Below are 21,513 nucleotides of genomic sequence, written 5' to 3'. Positions count from 1 at the left end.
ATCATGTGCAGAAAGGTGATATAGTATTAGAGTTCACAAACATACTCAATCAGTTAGCAGATATTTTCACAAAACCTTTACTAGAAGATAGATTATGTATGATTGAAAGAGAAATATGTATGATGCATACTATGAATATATTTTAAAAGATAGACCAAAGTCCATAAAAATAGAGAGAGATTTTTTAAATACTTTTACATAAACTTGAGAATCTTAGTCTCATGTTTGAGACGCTCATTCTATTCATACAATATCATGCATCAATATCCATGAGAACTGGCAAGCAAAATGAAGAATCTAATAGAGATTTCAATTGTTTATCCTTTTGCCGAAGGATTCCTTCCCTTGTGTGAGACTCTTGAATAATTCGTTGAAGTACAATCATTTATTTTTTTAAGATTTTCAACCTCATGGTTTTTTACTTGTAGCCGCTGAGAAAAACCAATTATAGAGGAGGAGTAACGAGTCCCGAGACTCACCAAGTCGTAGATAGTATTGGAATCTGACTTATAAGTTAAATTATTATTTTGTTGCTGCAACATGGCACCAATGGCAGCTGCAAAAAGTACAGGAGGTTGAGGTGTAGAATACCACATGGATAGATCTAAAAAAATGTTAGAAGAATGAGCCATTGAGAAAAGAATTGAAAACTTAAAGTGAGAATATTGAATGAATGCATATGAGTTATAGAAATGAGAATAAGATTTGATGCAAATTGGATGAACTTTATGACTAATTTTATAGGGTATCAGATGGGTGAAAATGATCATTTTTTTTTAGAAACTCATAACCCTCAATCTTGTTTATCAACAACATTAGGCGATTGTTCAAATCTCCAGCCACACATGTCAGGTCACAAGTGACTCCAATTTTTTAACTATCTACAGTTTCTACTAACACACTGTTTTTTTCAGTCTATTTACTTACTGCGAATCCTTTTTAATGATGCAAAAGGGGGAGAAGTTTTAGACTAGAACATTAACATTGTTTGAGTTGCTAAACTTGTTATATATGCTTGGAATTATATTTATATTTTTCCTTAAAAAAACTAATGCACATTCTCAATGGGAGCTTAAGTATTAATAAAGGTTTTAGGATCTACCAAGTATTTGTCATCAACAAAAAATGGGAGATTGTTAAACCCAAGGTTTCAAATTTCATGTAATTATATCTATACATTTATTTTGATGATAACAAATGAATTCAAAAAATAAAGGAGTCTGAATCTCAAGTTGTTTACACAATAGAGTCAAGCACATTAAGGAACCAAGTATGAGTAAGAAGGGAACAAGTTCACATTAAAACTCATAAAGTAATGTTGTAAATCACTTAAAAATTTGAAATTGGGATTAAGGCTCAAAATTAATATTTTATCATAAAGTATTAAAATACATTTTCCACATGTGCATGAATATTTTAAAAATTAAATTTGAAAATTTTGAAAGATGATTGATTGTCATATTTCACAGGTGCATGACATGATTAAAGGTTTGAATTTTGAAAATATTAAAGATGATTGATTGTCATCTTTCACATGTGCATGCTTTATTTGAATATTTTCAAAAGTGATTGATACTTTTTTGACTTATGCAAAAAGTAGATGATTTTGTTTGAAAAGTAAAGTGTACTCCTTTTATCATATGCCAAAAGTAAAAAGATTAGATTTGAAATTTTTAAAAAGTGAATAATGTTATCTTTGACAAGTGAATCTTTTTAAATTTAAATATGAAGTCTCATATGCCTATAAATAAATCATTTGAGAGTTTCAAATTTACAATACTAAGAGCATACAAAATTCATTCAAATATTTCATTCTCTCTTCTCTAAGCATTGAGCCCTAAACTTTGTTCATTTTGAGAGAGATATAGTTTGTACTGTATTGTTCTTATTTCACTCAATAATGAGTGTTTTCTGATAATCTACCCACTATCAGCTCTTGTATCAGGAAAAGGATGTGTATAACCCTTGTGCGTGTAGAAAGTGTTCCACATAGAGAATAGTTGAATCACCACATATAAGGTGATTGCAAATGTAGAGGGTGTTCTACACAGATCCTTTGTAGCAGTCTTGTTCAAAGGTGTAATAGATTTCTATCTCCACCTGAAAGAAGTTAAAAGTGAATAGGCAATGGAGCTGAACCTTGTTAACATACTGAGTTTACTTCTCTCTTACCCTTAATCTTTATATTTATTGCTGCTTTGTATTTTATTTATATTTTACATTGTGTATTTGATTTATAATTGTTAATTTTTTAAATATAACCCAATTCACCCCCCCTCTTGTGTTAGTCATCTAGGCAACATAACCATATACCAAATTCCAGTTATGCAATAACTAAATATATGGTCAGCTTAATCTCTGTTTCTTTACTTGGGTATCTTCTACCCTACACCCTAAAACAATGTTGCCTCAAATTTGCCAGTCAAACAATTCCTAAACTGGTCTCTTCGACCTATTGTAGAAGCCATTCATTTATGTCAATGGTAGTTCTTGGCTTACACTTCTGAGATCTCAAAAGCCTGGACTTCTTGGGGCTCAAAATACCATGATTGTGCGCATTTTCAACAGTGGTCAAAAGCCATATGCCATTCTTGTTCAAGATTGCATTTATCTTCGCCTTACAATCCGTTTTAGTTATTAATCATGGCCTCAAGATATTACTATGGCTAGGTTGGTACTTGCTACCACTAGCACAACTAATTGTCACATACACAACCCGCCCATCATCATCTTTCTTCACTATCTGTGTCCTTACACCAAAACACTCTTGCTCTGCATATCACTTATAATAGGCAGTAAGCTCTTTCTCACTCACAAATTCCATTTTGGATCTTGGTGCTTGAACTCATACATCATCATCTAGGACAACAGTGGTACCCTCTGCCTCATCCCTTCATTTACATTGGATACAATTTCTAAAAAAGCAAAGGTGTTGAACCCAAGGTTTCAAACTTCGTGTAATTATATATTTACACATGAATTTTGATGATAACAAATGAATTCAAAGAATAAAGAAGTTTCAATCTCAAGTTGTCTACACAATGGAGTCAAGCACATCAAGGAAACAAGAATAAGCAAGAAGGGAACAAATTCACATTAAAGTTATAGAGTAATGTTCTAAATCTCTTCAAAATTTGAAATTAGGATTAATGCTCAAAATTAATATTTTATCATAAAACATTAAATACATTTTCCACATGTGCATGAATATTTTTGAAAATTAAATTTGAAAATTTTGACAGATGATTGATTGTCATCTTTTACATGTGCATGCCTTGATTAAAGGGTTGAACTTTGAAAATATTAAAGATGATTGATTGTCATCTTTCACATGTGCATGTTTTATTTGAATATTTTCAAAAGTGATTGATACTTTTTTTGACTTATGCAAAAGGTAGATGATTTTGTTTGAAATATTTGAAAAGTAAAGTATGCTCCTTTTGTCATATGCAAAAAGTAAAAGATTAGGTTTGAATTTTTTAAAAAGTAAAGTGTGCTCCTTTTATCATATGCAAAAAGTAAAAGATTAGGTTTGAATTTTTTTTAAAAGTAAAGTGTGCTCCTTTTGTCATATGCAAAAAGTAGAAGATTAGGTTTGAAATTTTTGAAAAATGAATGATGTTGTCTTTGACAATTGAAAAAGAAGAACCTTTTATTTGAATTTTTTGAAAAAGTGAATGATGTTGTCTTTGACATGTAAATCTTTTTAAATTTGAATATGAAGTCTCATATGCTTATAAATAGATCATTTGAGAGCTTCACATTCACAACATCCAGAGCATACAACATTCATTCAAAGCTTTTATTCTCTCTTCTCTAAGTATTGAGCCTTAATCCTTGTTCATTTTGAGAGATATAGTTTGCGCTGTATTGTTCTTATTTCTCTTAGTGAGGAGTGTTTTCTGATAAGCTACCCACTATCAGTTCTTGTATTAGAAAAAGGGTGTGTATAACCCTTGTGCATGTAGAAAGTGTTCTACACGGGAAATAGTTGAATCACCATGTGTAAAGTGATTGCTAGTGTAGAAGGTGTTCTACACGGATCCTTTGTAGCGGTATTGTTCAAAGGTGTAATAGCTTTCTATCTCCACTTGAAGGAGGTTGAATAGTGAATTTGGGGATCCTCAAGGGTAGCTTAAGGCAAGGGCGTAGGCAGTGGGGCCGAACCTCGTTAACATACTGAGTTTGCTTCTCTCTTACCCTTACTCTTTATATTTATTACTGTTTCGTATTTTGTTTATATTTTTTATGGTATATTTGATTTATAATTGTTATTTTAAATATAACTCAATTAACCCCCCTTTTGTGTTAGTCATCTTGGTAACAATTGGTATCAGAGCTAAGAGCTCTATTATAAGATTAACTATCTTTTGAGTTAAGATCTTATGGCTAACATTGTAGTTTTATTTGGTGAAGGTCAATCTAGCAGTCGGCCTCCACTCTTTTGTGGAGATAATTACTCATTCTAGAAAGTTAGAATGAGAATATTCATTCAGGCTCAAGGTCGAGAAATCTGGAAATGTATTGTAAATGGACATTATATTCTAACAAAAGTAGTTGATGGAGTAAAAGTCAAAAAGGAAGAAGAAGAGTTTGATCGTGAAGACGATAGACTTTATACTTTAAATGTAACTGCTATGAATTTATTATTTAATACTCTCAATAGAAATGAGTTTAATAGAATAATGACTTGTACTACAGTAAAAGAAATTTGGGATAATTTGAAAGTTACTTATAAAGGAACTTCGCAAGTCAAGGAATCAAAAATTTATATTCTTATTCATGAATATGAAATGTTTAAGATGAATGATGATGAATCTATTTCTAGTATGCACACTCGTTTTACTAACATCATAAACAGCTTGACAGCTCTTGGCAAAGTTTATTCCAAGCTCGAATTGAATGAACTCATCGGGTCACTTATCATTCATGAGTACACATTGAAAAGAGGAGAAGAAGAAGGAAAGCCAAAGAAGAGCTTGGCACTTAAAGCTGTTCCTCATGAAAGTGAAAGTGATGAAGATAAGGAAAATGAAGACAAAGATGAAGAAGTTGCGATGATAACAAGAAGAATTCAGAGGTTCCTAAAGAAAAATAAAACTCCTCCGAGGAAATCTTTCAAAAAGTTTTCCAAAAAAGATTCAGGTAAAAATGACACTTTAATTTGTTATAAATGCAATAAGCCTGGTCATATCAAACCAGATTGTCCTCTGCTAAAGAAAAATTGAAACAAAGGCAAGAAAGCAATGAAAGCTATATGGGATGATGATTCAAGTAGTTCAGATAGTGAAGCAAGCAATGGAGAATCAGCAAATCTTTGTCTTATGGCTAAAGATGACATTAAGGTAACAAATCTTGATAATATTGAAGATCCTTCATTTGAAGAATTGCAAAATATTTTAAAAGAGGTATATGAGGAATTTGAAAAATTGGGTATCAAGTATATTGCTTTGAAAAAGAAAAATTCTTCCTTAACAAACGAAATTGATATTTTAAAAAAAGAAAGTATCATTTTGAAAGATGAAAATCTTGAATTGAATAAGAAGAAAATCGATTTAGAAAATATTGTTGAAAACTTTACGAATGGAAAAATAAATTTTGAAAAACTTCTTGGTAGTCAAAGATGTGTTTTTGACAAGGCAGATTTGGAATATATGCCAAAACAAAAATACAAACCTTATAAAAATTTCTTTGATAATCCTTCTACATCAAAGACTAATATTCAAAATTCTTTTCATAAAAATAATTTTGTCAAAAAAAGATATTATTATAATCATTCAAGTTTTTCATATATGTCACATGCTATTTGCAATTTTTGTAATAGAAATGGTCATAATTATCATACTTGTCCTATTAGAAGAAATCATATAATGACTCTTAGGGCCATATGGGTACCTAAAAATCTTGTTTCTTCTAATACTAATAAATAAAGGACCCAAAGAATTTGAATACCAATAAAAATCATTTTAATTATTTTTATAGGTATGCATGAAGTCATCTACAAGCAAAAACAAGTGGTTTTTAGATAGTGGATGTTCAAGACACATGACGGGAGATAAGACTAAGTTCTTTGATCTTAGATTTAAAGAAGAATAACACGTGACATTTGGAGACAACTCGAAAGGGAAGATCGTGGGAATAGGTAAAATTGGTAATGAATCTTCTCTCATAATTGAAGATGTTTTACTTGTTGAAAGTCTAAAACATAATCTTTTGAATATAAGTCAATTATGTGATAAAGGATTTACAGTTACTTTCAAAATAGATAAGTGCATTATTTTGAATGATCATGATTGTAATATTTGTTTTATTGCTTTTAGAAGCAATAATGTTTATACAATCGATTTTGAAGAAATTACCTCACAAGATGCTATTTGCTTTTCAGCTCAAAATGAAACTAGTTGGTTATGGCATAGAAGATTAGATCATGCCAACATGGAACCTATTTCCAAACTTTCAAAAAATAATCTTGTGAGAGGTTTATCAAAAACAAATTTTCTTAAAGATAAAATTTGTTATGCATGCCAATTTGGTAAACAAACAAAAACTTCTTTTAAAACCAAGAAACATATTTCCACTACTAGACCATTGTAACTGATACATATGGATCTTTTTGAACCAAATAGAGTTGCAAGTTTAGGAGGAAAATATTATGCATTTGTTATTGTTGATGATTTCTCTAGATATACTTGGGTCATCTTTCTTACTCATAAAAATGAGGCACATAATGCCTTTACCAAGTTATGCAAGAGAATTCAAAATGAAAAGGGCTATACTATTTCAAATATCCGAAGTGATAGGGGAAAAGAGTTTGTTAATAAAAATATTGAAACATTTTGTGATGAAAATGGTTTTGTACATAATTTTTCTGTTCCTCGAACTCCTCAACAAAATGGGGTAGTAGAGAGGAAAAATAGATCTCTTTAAGACATGGCAAGAACAATATTCAATGAGAACAACTTGCCTAGTTATTTTTGGGCCGAAGCGGTAAGTACTACATATTATGTTATAAATAGAGTTATGCTAAGGTCTAAGTTAGATAAAATCCCTTATGAGCTTTGGAATGAGAAAAAGCCCAATATTGATTACTTTCATATATTTGGATGCAAATTTTTTATTTTGAATGATAGGGATAATTTAGGCAAGTTTGATGCAAAATCTGATGAATGTATCTTTCTCAGGTATTCTATTAATAGTAAAGCTTATAGAGTATTCAATATAAAGACTTTGACTGTACAAGAATCTATGCATGTAGTATTTGATGAATCTAATTCTCCACTCTCTAAAAAATCTATTGATGAAGAAACATGAAGTATAAATAATACAGAAAGTCTCAATCTCAACAAAGAGAAAATAATAAAGGAAGTTCAACATGGAGCTATCAAGAAAGATCATCAAAATTTAATACAAGATACAACCAAATAGTAGAAATTTGTGAAAGATCATCCAGTGGAACAAATTTTGGGAGAACTTTCACGAGGTGTAAGTACTCGATCATCTCTTAGAAATATTTGCAATCATACTGCTTTTCTATCTCAAATTGAACCCAAAAATATTGATGATGCATTTCTTGATGAATCTTGGATTCGAGCTATGCAAGAAGAGTTGAATCAATTTGAAAGAAATGATGTTTGGACACTTGTTCCTAGACCCAAAAATCATACTGTTATTAGAACAAAATGGGTTTTTAGAAACAAGAAAGATGAGTCCGGAGTCATTATTAGAAATAAGGCTCAACTTGTAACCCAAGGTTTTAATCAAGAAGAAGGAATTGATTATGATGAGACATATGCACCAATCGCAAGATTAGAAACTATTCGAATGCTACTTGCATATGCTTGTTATAAAGATTTCAAAAATTTTCAAATGGATGTTAAAAGTGCTTTCTTAAATGGTTTTATAAATGAAGAGATATATGTTGAGCAACCTCCAGGTTTTGAAAATCATATTTCCCCAAATCATGTTTTCAAACTCACAAAAGCACTATATGGACTTAAACAAGCTCCTAGAGCTTGGTACGAGAGACTCAGTAGTTTCTTGATTGAAAAAGGTTTTTCAAGAGGAAAAATCGACACAACTCTTTTCATTAAATATGAAAATGATGATATTCTTTTGATTCAGATTTATGTTGATGATATAATATTCGGTGCTACTAATGAAAATATATGTCAAGTTTTTGCTAAGACTATGCAGAAAGAATTTGAGATGAGCATGATGGAAGAACTTACATTCTTTCTCAGATTGCAAATTAAGCAAGCAAAAAGTGGGACATTCATCAATCAATCAAAATATATTAAGGAATTACTGAAGAAGTTTGGGATGGAAAATGTTAAGGAAATTGGAACACCAATGAGCCCATCAACTAAACTTGATAAAGATGAATACGGTAAGCCAGTTGACTCGAAAATATATCGAGGTATGATTGGTAGCTTATTATATTTAACAGCTAGTAGACCAGATATTATGTTTAGTGTGTGCTTATGTGCACGCTTTCAATCATTTCTAAAAGAATCACATTTAATTGCAGTTAAGCGCATTCTTAGATATCTTAGTGGTACAATTAACCTAGGGTTATGGTACCCTAAGCGCACATCTTTCGATCTAATCAGCTACACAGATGCAGATTATGCTGGCTGTAAAATAGATCGAAAAAGCACTAGTGGAGCATGCCATTTCTTAGGTCATGCACTAGTTTCCTGGTTTAGTAAAAAATAAAATTCTGTTGCACTATCTACTGCTGAGGCAGAATATGTTGCTGCGGGTAGTTGTTGTGCTCAAGTTCTCTACATGAAGCAACAACTTCATAATTTTAAACTCATGTATAATCACATTCCAATCAAATGTGATAATACAAGTGCTATAAATCTTTCAAAGAACCCAATACATTTTTTAGAACTAAGCATATTGAAATAAGATATCATTTTTTTCGAGATCATGTGCAAAAAGGCGATATAGTACTAGAGTTCACAAACACACACGATCAGTTAGCAGATATTTTCACAAAACCTTTACCAGAAGATAGATTATGTATGATCAGAAGAGAAATATGTATGATGCATACTTTGAATATTTCTTAAAAGATATACTAGAGTCAATAAAAATAGAGATAGATTTTTTAAATACTTTTACATAAACTTGAGATTCTTAGCCTCATGTTTGAGACGCTCATTCTCTTCATACAATATCATGTCATTCTTATTCATGGGAGTCGGCAAGCGGAATGAAGAATCTAATAAAGATTTCAACTGTTTATTCTTCTGCCGAATGATTCCTTCCCTTGTGTGAGACTCTTGAACAATTCGTTGAAGTACAACAATTTGTTCTTTGAGCTTTTCAACTTCATGATTTCTGGCTTGTAGCCGTTGGGAAAAAGCACAATAGAGGAAGAGTAGTGAGTCCCAAGACTCACCAAGTCATAGATAGCATCAGAATTTGACTTATTAGTCAGATTATTATTTTCTTGCTGCAACATGGCACCAATGGCAGCTGCAGAAAGGACAGGAGGTTGAGATGCAGAATGCCTCATGCATGGATCTAGAGAAATGTTAGAAAAATGAGTCATTGAGAAGAGAATAGAAGGCTTAAAACGAGAATGTTGAAGCAATGCAGATGAGTTATAGAGATGAGAAGAAAACTTGATGCGGATTGGATAAACTTTAAGACTGATTTTATAGAGATAGCATAAAGAACCAAAACAAGCTATCATCCAAGTCAAAGAGCAATGTGATTTTTTTCCAATAGGTGAAAATGACATTTTTTAGAAACTCGGAGCCTTCAATCTCGTTTGTCAACAATATCAGGCGATTTTTTCAAATCTCCAGCCGCACTTGTCGGGTTACGGACGGATCAAATTTATTTATTTATTTATTTTCAACTATCTACAGTGTCTACTAACGCACCATTTTCTTCAGATCCATTTATTTGTTGCGGATCCTTTTTAATGATGCCAAAAGGGGGAGAAGTGTTAGATTAGAACATTAACATTGTTTGAATTGCTAAACTTATTATATATGCTTGGAATTATATTTATATTTTTGCTTGAAAAGCTAACACACATTCTCAGGGGGAGCTTAAGTATCAATACAGGCTTCAGGTTCTATCAAGTATTTGTCATCATCAAAAAGGGGGAGATTGTTGAACCCAAGGTTTCAAACTTTGTGTAATTATATATCTACACATGAATTTTGATGATAACAAATGAATTCAAAGAATAAAGAAGTCTCAAGCTCAAGTTGTCTACACAATGGAGTCAAGCACATCAAGGAAACAAGCATAAGCAAGAAGGGAACAAGTTCACATTAAAGTTATAGAATAATGTTGTAAATCTCTTCAAAATTCGAAATTAGGATTAATGCTCAAAATTAATATTTTATCATAAAGCATTAAAATACATTTTCCACATGTGCATGAATATTTTTGAAAATTTTGAAAGATGATTGATTGTCATCTTTTACATGTGCATGCCTTGATTAAAGGGTTGAACTTTGAAAATATTAAAGATGATTGATTGTCATCTTTCACATGTGCATGTTTTATTTGAATATTTTCAAAAGTGATTGATGCTTTTTTTTACTTATGCAAAGGGTAGATGATTTTGTTTGAAATATTTGAAAAGTAAAGTATGCTCCTTTTGTCATATGCAAAAAGTAAAAGATTAGGTTTGAATTTTTTAAAAAGTAAAGTGTGATCCTTTTGTCATATGCAAAAAGTAAAAGATTAGGTTTGAATTTTTTTTAAAAGTAAAGTGTGCTCCTTTTGTCATATGCAAAAAGTAAAAGATTAGGTTTGAAGTTTTTGAAAAATGAATGATGTTGTCTTTGACAATTGAAAAAGAAGAACCTTTTATTTGAATTTTTTGAAAAAGTGAATGATGTTGTCTTTGACGTGTAAATCTTTTTAAATTTGAATATGAAGTCTCATATGCCTATAAATAGATCATTTGAGAGCTTCACATTCACAACATCCAGAGCATACAACATTCATTCAAAGCTTTCATTCTCTCTTCTCTAAGTATTGAGCCTTAATCCTTGTTCATTTTGAGAGATATAGTTTGCGCTGTATTGTTCTTATTTCACTCATTGAGGAGTGTTTTCTGATAAGCTACCCACTATCAGTTCTTGTTTCAGAAAAAGGGTGTGTATAACCCTTGTGCATGTAGAAAGTGTTCTACACGAGAAATAGTTGAATCACCACGTGTAAGGTGATTGCAAGTGTAGAAGGTGTTCTACACGGATCCTTTGTAGCGGTATTGTTCAAAGGTGTAATAGCTTTCTATGTCCACCTGAAGGAGGTTGAATAGTGAATTTGGGGATCCTCAAGGGTAACTTGAGGCGAGGACATAGGCAGTGGGGCCGAACCTCGTTAACATACTGAGTTTGCTTCTCTCTTACCCTTACTCTTTATATTTATTACTGTTTCGTATTTTATTTATATTTTATATTGTATATTTGATTTATAATTGTTATTTTAAATATAACTCAACTCACCCCCCCTCTTGTGTTAGTCATCTGGGCAATAAAAGGTATGGATGGATTAGCATCAATTCAGTATTAGCATCATTAAAGTAATTTTTTAAAAATTGTAATACCACGAGTAGCATGAAAACTTTGATTAGTCGTTTGTGATGGAATTCCAACATTTTGTTCAAATTTCGCACTAGTTGGCATAGTTGATGCAAGGGTCGTTTCTCGCCTCAAGTCCCCCGAATTAGTCAATGAAGGGTAAGAAGGCATGTTAAGGTGATGTCATCATAGGATGCTGCATTCAAGTAGTTTATAAGGAAAAAAATGGACATAGTTCAAAAAGATTTTGAACGTCAAGTACTCTAAATATACCTGGAGGGTCGTTTCAACATGCCTCAAGTCCTCTAGATTACTCAATGGATAGTATGACATATAAGGTGGCATCATAGGATGCTGCATTCAAGCACATTGTTAGAAAAAAAAATAGTAATACTAAAGAATTTGTTAAAAAATTAAAGTAAATATACCTAGAATGGCTCTTCAACTAGCCTCAAGTCCTCTGGATTACTCAATAGAGGGTGGGACATATAAGGTACCATTAGCAGATGCTACAACTAGGCACGTTATTAGAAAGAAATGGAACAACTTTAAACAAATTAACATGTTAATTTTTGGAAATTGGTTAAAAAAAATTAAAACAAATATACTTGTAATGAATCTTCAACTTGCCTCAAGTCTTCCGAATTACTCGACAGAGGGTATGGCATATTTAATTCAAAATGATGCTACAATTATGCAATTTGTTAGATTCAAAAGCACGTCAAATAAACTTTATTTAAAAAATAAAAGATATGAATTTGGTTACCCACATAGTAGATGTTTGGATTTCGATATGTATGTTAAGGCCTTATTAATGGTGGGTAATATTTATGAGACCAACATTCGACTGTGAAGTCGACATTGAAGGCCTTGGTGGTATTCCATCTTCCTCTTTCCCATCACACTAAAACTGAGAATGTCGATGAGAGGACTAGTCAAGCTTACAATGGTTAATAATAGCAAACACTTGATGAGCATGAAGAGCACGATGTTAGACCATTGTATCTTATAAATTATTTATAAATTTTTGGCATAGTTGATCAAACATATATTCATGCAGTTAATTTATTGTGTGTCATGCACAAGGAAGCGCACAGGAGCTATAAAATAAAACGACTGTCGAGAGTTTATATATATGAGTATGATCATATCAGCTTAATTTAAGTGCTCTATTGTAAAATAAAATTGCATGCACGCATATAGGTGTTGGCATCCAAATTTAGAGGGCATAAAATTAAGAAATTCAAAACAATTACCAAAAATTTATGGAACAATTCGGTCCTATGTCATAAAAGAAATGCACATGAATGAATGACTAGCCCTATGAACCATCATGAATGATAACCATTGAGCCTAGGAGTACCAATGTTGTAGGCTGCATTGTACCAACAACAAACAACTACGAAGAATAACAGAGCATCGGTTCTTACACTTCCTGAATGGATGCCAAGAACCTGAAGAGCAATCTAAGAATGGTTGACCTGCCTGCAACCATATTACAGTTGTAATGTGATATCTTTCAAAGAAATCCCACCGCCAGGGGGTGGAAGAAAAATATAAGACAATGGAAAATATGCATCATATCACAAACCAAAAAGAGAATCTATGGAGAAATTATAATTTGCATATGAAATGTGATCATGGGAAGGCAATGGGATTAAATGGACTCCTATATATGTTACCATAATGTTGGAAGCTTCCAAAGACTAGTTGTTTCGATTATGTGGCAGTAATGATTTGAATTAGGATTTGTGAAGACCATGAGAAGGGTTCAATTTCCAGGGGAGCAGTGCTGCAAGAGTTTTGGAAAATAAGCCATGGTAGAGGTGTGAAGGACCATGGCAATGCATCCTAGTTCCCACCACAACACAGTGAAGTGAGCCCTTCTCATCAACGTCACAATCTTAACCAAAAGTTATAAATTTCTAGTAGGTTCGATTCTTGGAAGTATATATTGTTATAAAGTAAAATAAATTATCAAATACTCAATGGGTTTTCCAAATCTAATATCACATACTGCTTGACTAGTGAAACTCTAAAGTCCTCGACAAACTGACAAATTAAACTTGCAAGCATCTTCATGCCCTAAGTCCCAAAATTTGCAATACCCATTTCACAAAATCTATAACACAAACAAAATTCCATGCCCTCCCTTCACCTTTCTCAATACACAAGCAATACTCACTACTACGGAAGGAAAAATGAAGTGGAGTTACATACGAAGCAAAGCAAAGGGGCGTCGAAACAAATCTCACGAACTCATCAGCCACTAACTGGAGACCACGGGGGATTGGACAGAGGAGGCTAAACGCGGGGCAACGTTGGGCAGAGGGAGGGGTGAATGCGGGACTGGATGTATGATGACCCGCTTTTGAGTGCATTTTCGCTAAAATAATTATTTTTATTTTAATTAATATATTAGTTTAATTATTTTAATTTATTTGCGTTTTAAAATTAGTTTTTAATTTATTTGATGTTGTGTTTTATTTCTTTTAGTTGTTTTGTGGTTTTTAATCTCTTTTTGGCGGTTTAGTTTTACTTCCCGGAATGAGGATTAGATCTCCTCTTTTCCCTACATCTCTTTTCCTTTTTCCTTTCTTTTTCTTTTTCCTTTTTCTCTTTTTCCTTCTTTTCTTTTTCTTTTTCTTCTTTTTCTTTTTTTTCTTTTTTTTCCTCCTGCTTCCCGCGTCGTCCCCCCCCCCGAGCTCTCTCTCTCTCTTCTCTCTCCCTCACGGCCGAAACCTTCTCTCTGCCGGCCCACCGCCGTCCGGCCACCATTTGGCTCGCCACCAGTCCCATTCTCTTCGTCTCCCTCCGGCGCACCACCCCTCCGAAGCTCAGCCCCAACCGGCCGGCCGTTTGGCCGGAATAGCCCTCCAAAGCCTCCACGGATTTTGCTCCGATCCGCCGCCGTCGCTCCACCTCCGACCACCATTTCTTCACCACTTCATCACCGGTCCCTTGCCGTCCTAACCCACCCATTTTCAGCCTCCAACGACCACCGGAACAGCTCCTACGAGCTTAGTCTCCGATTTTCGTTTTCCGGCCATTTCCGGCGATTCCGCCGCCACCCACGGCCGTTCATCACTTCCAATAGCTTCACAACCATCCCTAGACCATTCCCTATCAATTTCGTGTCCTAGTTTGTCCCCGTTCAAAAGTGGATTTTTCAAACCCACGGCCACAGTGAATTTTCACTGTGACGTTGCTTTTTCGCCGCCGTTTGCAACGCCGCTTGTTTTCTAAAATTGCCATATAGCGCTGTAAGTATTTTCCAAACCCTATTTTCAGATTTAAATATATATCGCTCATTCAATTTATTTATTGTTGTTGGTTGTTGATTCCGGACTGAGTCCGAGGAGTTTCGGGGGTCGGATGGATGGAGGACGGAGTTGCCTGTTTAATTGTTTTATGTTGTTTGATTATTTTATTATGCATTGTTATGGCATTGCATGGCGCATGCACGTGTGTTTGTGGAATTGTGTGAAAAGCCTGTGTATTGGCGTAAGTGTATTACGGGTGCGGGTGTATCACGAGCCCAAGCCGGGATGGGTTATTATCTCGGTGGAGCTCCTCTGGTCACTCGGGAGCGGAATAAACTGAGTGATGTCCCCTGAGTTGTCGCTAGACGACGGGAGCGGGACTGGGGGATGCTTGGCTACGAACGCGCCGGGGCGCGGAACCGGGCATCGCCCTACTCACCGACTCCGTGGCCCTTCGCTGGCGAGGGCTAGAGGATGCTTGGCTACGAACGCGTGGGGCGCGGAACTGGGCATCGCTCGTTAGGTGTCACATGCGTAGTGGTACTCTGCGGTGTGGCACTGGAGCCAGGGTGTGCGGATGACCCCTAGGGGAGGTCATGGTGCATGCGGTTAAAATTGGATAATGGTTTGAGATGCCAAATGGGTTTTTTTTTTCCGTGTGTGGAAAACTATGTTTTATGGGCTTTGTGCATTGGGCATGTTTCATGCATATTGTTTGAGTTCTATGTGTTTTTATCTGGTAGTGTTTGGATTTTACTTACCTGCGGTACCATTTTTGGTTCCGTAGCTTTTGGTGCAGAGTTCGAGGAGGAGGAGGAGGAGGCTGAGCCCGAGGATGCGGCTCCGCCGGGTTGCTGATGCTATGTTTTATCTTTGTTTAAATCTGTATTTGTGTTTTTTGTAATATTTTATCTATTTACGTTTTAAACAGCTTGTATTACGTTAAGAAAATTCGGGTACTTAGTTATGACTTTCGTTATCCGCTGCGTGTTCTTTCGTGCACATTTGTTGCCTTTGCACACACTTGTCACCCGTCGATGGGATGGTGACCCGGGTTGTCACCATCCGGACGTCTCGATTTCCCCGTGTTCGGGCGTGGGGATTTGGGGGCGTCACAGGTGGTATCAGAGCGGTTTGGCTCTGGGTAAAACCACATGTCCCGTAGGCAGTACCAGAATGCTTTTTAAAGTTGTGTTTTAAAATTTATGTTAAGTATAGTTGTTTTATTTGTTTTATTTGTTTGAGCTTGTTTGCTTGTTTTTATTTATTTAGTTATGTTTTTGCATGTTGGTTTATTTTGTTTCTTGCTGTGTAGTGTTGTTTTTGTTTTGTTGGTTTTATGATGGTTTTATTTGTTTTCTTAAAGGAGGGTCAAGAGTGGTGTTGTGGCAGGATTATGGGGAGACCAACGAAAAATACTCAGGAACCACGGGACAATACCTCCAGGGATGACTCCCTAGCCGAAGCAATACGGCAGATGACAGAATTTATGCAGCAGAGTGCGAGGTCTCAACAGATCGGGCCTTGGCCACAACAAGGACCTTGGCCACAACAAGGGGGTCCTTGGCCACCATCAGGAGGACCTTATCCACCGTCAGGAGAGCCTTGTCTGCAACAAGGAGGGTTTTGGCCACAACTGGGAGGTCCTTGGCCATATCAGGGAGGGCCTTGGATGTATCCAAGAGGGTCCAGTAGCATGGTGCAAGCCGGATGCACCTATGAGCGCTTCCTGGCGCATAGGACTCCACACTTCACTGGAAATGAGGATCCACTTCAGGCTGGAAAATGGATCAAAGACCTGGAGAAAACTTTTGAGGTGTGTGGATGCACTGAGGCACAGCAAGTACTCTACGCCAGTTATCTTTTGCAAGGTACCGCTTCTGATTGGTGGGATACCAAGAGGGTGTTGTTGGAATCTGAACTAGGATCTTTCGCTGCGGTGACCTGGCAGCGTTTCAAGAAGGAGTTCAATGACCGCTTCTTTCCCGCATCAGTAAGAAAGCAAAAGGCAAGAGAGTTCTCCAATCTGGTCCAAGGGGGCTCAACAGTGGAACAATACGCCCGGAGGTTCATAGAACTTGAGCGATTTGCTCCTCACCTTGTTGCCACTGAGGAGATGCGAGCAGATCATTTTCAGGAGGGGCTACGCCAGGACATACGCCGTATGGTGGTCAGCCATCGGATATCCACTTTTCAGGAGTTAGTGGATGTGGCCACCCTTGTGGAGCGGGAAAATAATCTGAGTGTGGGCTCCCCTCCAGGGCATAAGAGGCGAAGTTTTTCGGGTGAAGGAAGCAGCTCGGGTTCGCCCCAGAAATTTGTCCAGCGATACGGAACTCGACCTCAAACATCCTCAGGTGTTCGTATGGGAGGACGGGTGCCTATTTGTGGAGCTTGTAATAGAGCTCATGAGGGCGAGTGTCGGATGAGTAGCGAACCCCAGTGTTACCGGTGCGGCCAAGTGGGACATATTGCTCGGGATTGCCCCGTCCGAGTACAAGGAAGCCGTGGAGGTAGACACGGTGGAAGAACCAACCCGAGACAAGCAATGCAAGCCCGGGTTTATGCTGTCACACTCGGAGAGGTGGATGATGAGGCACCAGCGACCCATGATGCTGGAGTAATTACAGGTATGGTTTAATTTAATTTTAAGTTAGATTTAATTTTTGGTGTATTTGGTTTCTTCTTTGTTATTTTTGGATTTCATGGGTTGTGTGTTTGGTTTAGGAAGAGTCCGGTTGTATGAGTTTTATGCTTGTACTTTGTTTGATTCCGGTGCTTCACAATCTTTTATGTCTTCCACGTTTGCTCGGGTGTGTAACTTGGTCACGGAACCGTTGCCGAAGGCTATGGTAGTGGCTCTACCCGATGGTGAGATGGTGTGGTGTTCCAAGGTTGCTTTAGGATGCCCGTTAAATTTTGAGGGAAGATTCTTGGATGCTGATTTGGTGGTATTCAAACTGTTGGGTTTTGATATCATCCTCGGGATGGATTGGCTATACCGATATTCTGCGAGTATTAATTGCAGAAGTCGGATAATTACCTTTCAGCTTCCAGATGGTGATTGCCTGGAATTTGCAGGGAGTAGATTAAAAGAAAAGCCGATGATTATATCAGCGATTCAGGCAAGAAGAGAGATTGCATGGGGAGCGGATGCATTCTTGGTTCAGATGGTGTCCACGCCGTCTGAGAAGAAGTCGTTGACAGACATTCCAGTTGTGGAAGAATTCCCCGATGTGTTTGTGGATGACTTGCCCGGACTACCCCCTGTTCGGGAGATGGAGTTTGTTATAGACTTGGAACCTGGAGCGGCTCTTGTACATAAAGCTCCTTACCGCATGGCACCGGCTGAATTAAAAGAGTTGAAGACTCAGTTGCAAGAACTGGTAGAGAAGGGATTTATTCAGCCTAGTACGTCGCCGTGGGGTGCACCAGTTTTATTTGTTAAGAAGAAAGATGGAACCCTCCGTATGTGCATTGATTATCGGGAATTGAACAAGGTGACCATCAAAAATAAATATCCTCTCCCGCGGATAGATGATTTGTTTGATCAGCTTCAAGGAGCAGCCGTGTTCTCTAAGATTGATCTGAGGTCGGGATACTACCAGCTGAGGATCAGAGACCAGGATGTGCCTAAAACTGCTTTCAGGTCGAGGTATGGGCATTATGAATTTAAGGTGATGCCGTTTGGGTTAGCTAATGCCCCTGCTGCTTTCATGGATTTAATGAATAGAGTGTTTCAACCTTACCTGGATTCCTTTGTGGTAGTATTTATTGATGATATACTGATTTATTCCCGAGATGTTGAAGAGCATGTGTATCATCTTAGTCTGGTACTTGAGAGATTGAGAGAACACCAGCTTTACGCCAAGCTCAGCAAGTGTGAATTCTGGTTAGAAGAAGTTAAATTTCTTGGGCACGTAATTTCCAGAGACGGAGTGGCTGTTGATCCTAGTAAGGTAGAAGCCATTTTGTCATGGCCACGCCCGACTACAGTGCGCGAGATCCGGAGTTTCTTGGGGCTTGCCGGATACTACCGAAGATTTGTAGAGGGTTTTGCTCGCCTATCCGGACCTCTCACAGCCTTGACTCGGAAGAATACAGAATTTGTATGGTCAAATAAATGTGAGAGAAGCTTCCAGGAATTAAAGAACAGGTTGACGACGGCACCAGTGTTAGCACTCCCAGAACCACATAAGCCATTCGTAGTCTTCAGTGATGCGTCTAAGTTTGGTTTGGGTTGTGTCCTTATGCAGGAAGGACGGGTTGTTGCCTATGCATCTCGTCAGCTAAAGGACCATGAGAAGAATTATCTGACGCACGATCTAGAATTGGCTGCGATTGTTTTTGCACTCAAGATCTGGCGGCATTTCTTGTATGGGGAAGCTTGTGAGGTATTTACTGATCACAAGAGCTTGAAGCATTTGTTTTCCCATAAAAGTTTGAATATGAGGCAAAGGCGGTGGCTGGAGCAAATCAGTGACTATCAGTGTGAGATCAAGTACCATCCGGGGAAGGCTAATATAGTTGCTGATGCTTTGAGCCGGAAGTCACACTTGGAAGATGAAGCCGAGCCGTCAGATTTGGATTCGTTGCTTTGTGGGATGAGAAGGCTCCTTATAGAGAGTTCGCAACAAGTAGAGATTTTGTCTTCAGTTCTTGATATTCGGGTAACCGATTTTGAAGAATTGAAAACTCTCCAAAGAAAGGATCCGAAGCTGCTGAACATCAGGAAGAGAGTCAGAAAATCTCGAGGGCCGTTGCATTATAGCATGGATAATGATGGGATACTTCGGTTCCGAGATCGCAGAGTGGTCCCAAAGGACTCAGATTTCAAAGAACGGATCATGGCGGAAGCTCATGCGGCCCCGTATTCAGTTCATCCTGGCAGTACAAAGATGTATCGAGACTTGAAAAAAAATTTCTGGTGGGATGGAATGAAGAAGGACATCGCCTTATATGTTGAGAAGTGCCACACATGCCGTCAGGTGAAGGCCGAGCATCAGAGACCTGCAGGTATGCTCCAACACTTCCCTATTCCTGAGTGGAAGTGGGATGACATCACGATGGACTTCGTAGTGGGTTTGCCGAGAATGCCTAGTGGGAAGAATTCTGTTTGGGTGATTGTGGACCGGTTAACGAAGAGTGCTCATTTTCTGCCTGTTAATAACACTAACTCTTTGGGTAAGTTGACCCGTTTGTATGTCAAAGAGATAGTGCGACTACACGGCGTACCAAAGAGTATAGTGTCGGATCAAGACCCGAGGTTTACGTCGCAGTTCTGGAAGAGTTTGCAGGCAGCTTTGGGTACTAAGTTGAAGTTCAGCACTGCTTATCACCCGCAGACAGACGGCCAGTCAGAGCGCACCATTCAGACCCTGGAAGACATGCTGCGAGCATGTGTCCTGGAATTCCAAGGAAGTTGGGAAAATCATTTGCCGCTCATTGAGTTTGCATACAATAACAGCTTCCATGCGACCATTCAGATGGCTCCCTATGAAGCTCTTTATGGAAGAAAGTGCAGGTCGCCCTTGTGTTGAGACGAAGTTGGGGAGAGTAGGATAATCGGGCCCGAAATAATTCAAGAGATGCAAAGCCAAGTCTGGATCATTAGAAATAAAATGGCGGCAGCTCAGAGTCGCCAGAAAAGCTACGCTAATACCAGGAGGAGAGAGTTGTCTTTTGAAGTTGGTGATTGGGTTTACCTTAAAGTCTCTCCCATGAGAGGTGTTAAGCGTTTTGGTAAGAAGAGGAAGTTAGATCCGAGGTATGTCGGCCCTTTTCAGATTCTGGAGAAGGTAGGGTCCGTCGCCTATAGAGTTGCTTTGCCAGAATATTTTGGGGATGTTCATGACGTCTTCCACGTATCATCCCTGAAGAAGAGCTTTGGACAGCAAGAGCCACGTTTCATCGACCCAGCGGGTATTCAGTTGCAACCGAATCTCACTTATGAGGTTGTTCCGTCACAGATTTTGGATTGGAAGGAGCAACAGTTGAGGTCCAAGACGATACCTTTGGTTAAAGTGGCTTGGGGAGATCCGTTAGCACAAGACTTCTCTTGGGAGCGAGTAGAGGACATGAGGGAGCAGTACCCGTATTTGTTCGAATAAGGAAGGTATGCGTCTTAATCTTGATCACAGATGGTTTATGTGCTTTCTTGTGGCTTGTTTTGAGTTGGTGGTTGATCTGCAATTTCGAGGACGAAATTGTTTTTAAGGAGGGGAGGATGTGATGACCCGTTTTTGAGTGTATTTTTACTGAAATAATTGTTTTTATTTTAATTAATATATTAGTTTAATTATTTTAATTTATTTGCGTTTTAAAATTAGTTTTTAATTTATTTGATGTTGTGTTTTATTTCTTTTAGTTGTTTTGTGGTTTTTAATCTCTTTTTGGCGGTTTAGTTTTACTTCCCGGAATGAGGATTAGATCTCCTCTTTTCCCTACATCTCTTTTCCTTTTTCCTTTCTTTTTCTTTTTCCTTTTTCTCTTTTTCCTTCTTTTCTTTTTCTTTTTCTTCTTTTTCTTTTTTTTCTTTTTTTTCCTCCTGCTTCCCGCGTCGTCCCCCCCCCCGAGCTCTCTCTCTCTCTCTTCTCTCTCCCTCACGGCCGAAACCTTCTCTCTGCCGGCCCACCGCCGTCCGGCCACCATTTGGCTCGCCACCGGTCCCATTCTCTTCGTCTCCCTCC

The sequence above is a fragment of the Carya illinoinensis genome, chromosome 13 (genome assembly GCF_018687715.1).
Source record: "Carya illinoinensis cultivar Pawnee chromosome 13, C.illinoinensisPawnee_v1, whole genome shotgun sequence".
Lineage (NCBI taxonomy): Eukaryota > Viridiplantae > Streptophyta > Magnoliopsida > Fagales > Juglandaceae > Carya > Carya illinoinensis.
The sequence above is the reverse complement of the archived record's forward strand: the minus strand, read 5'-3'. Positions refer to the sequence as shown.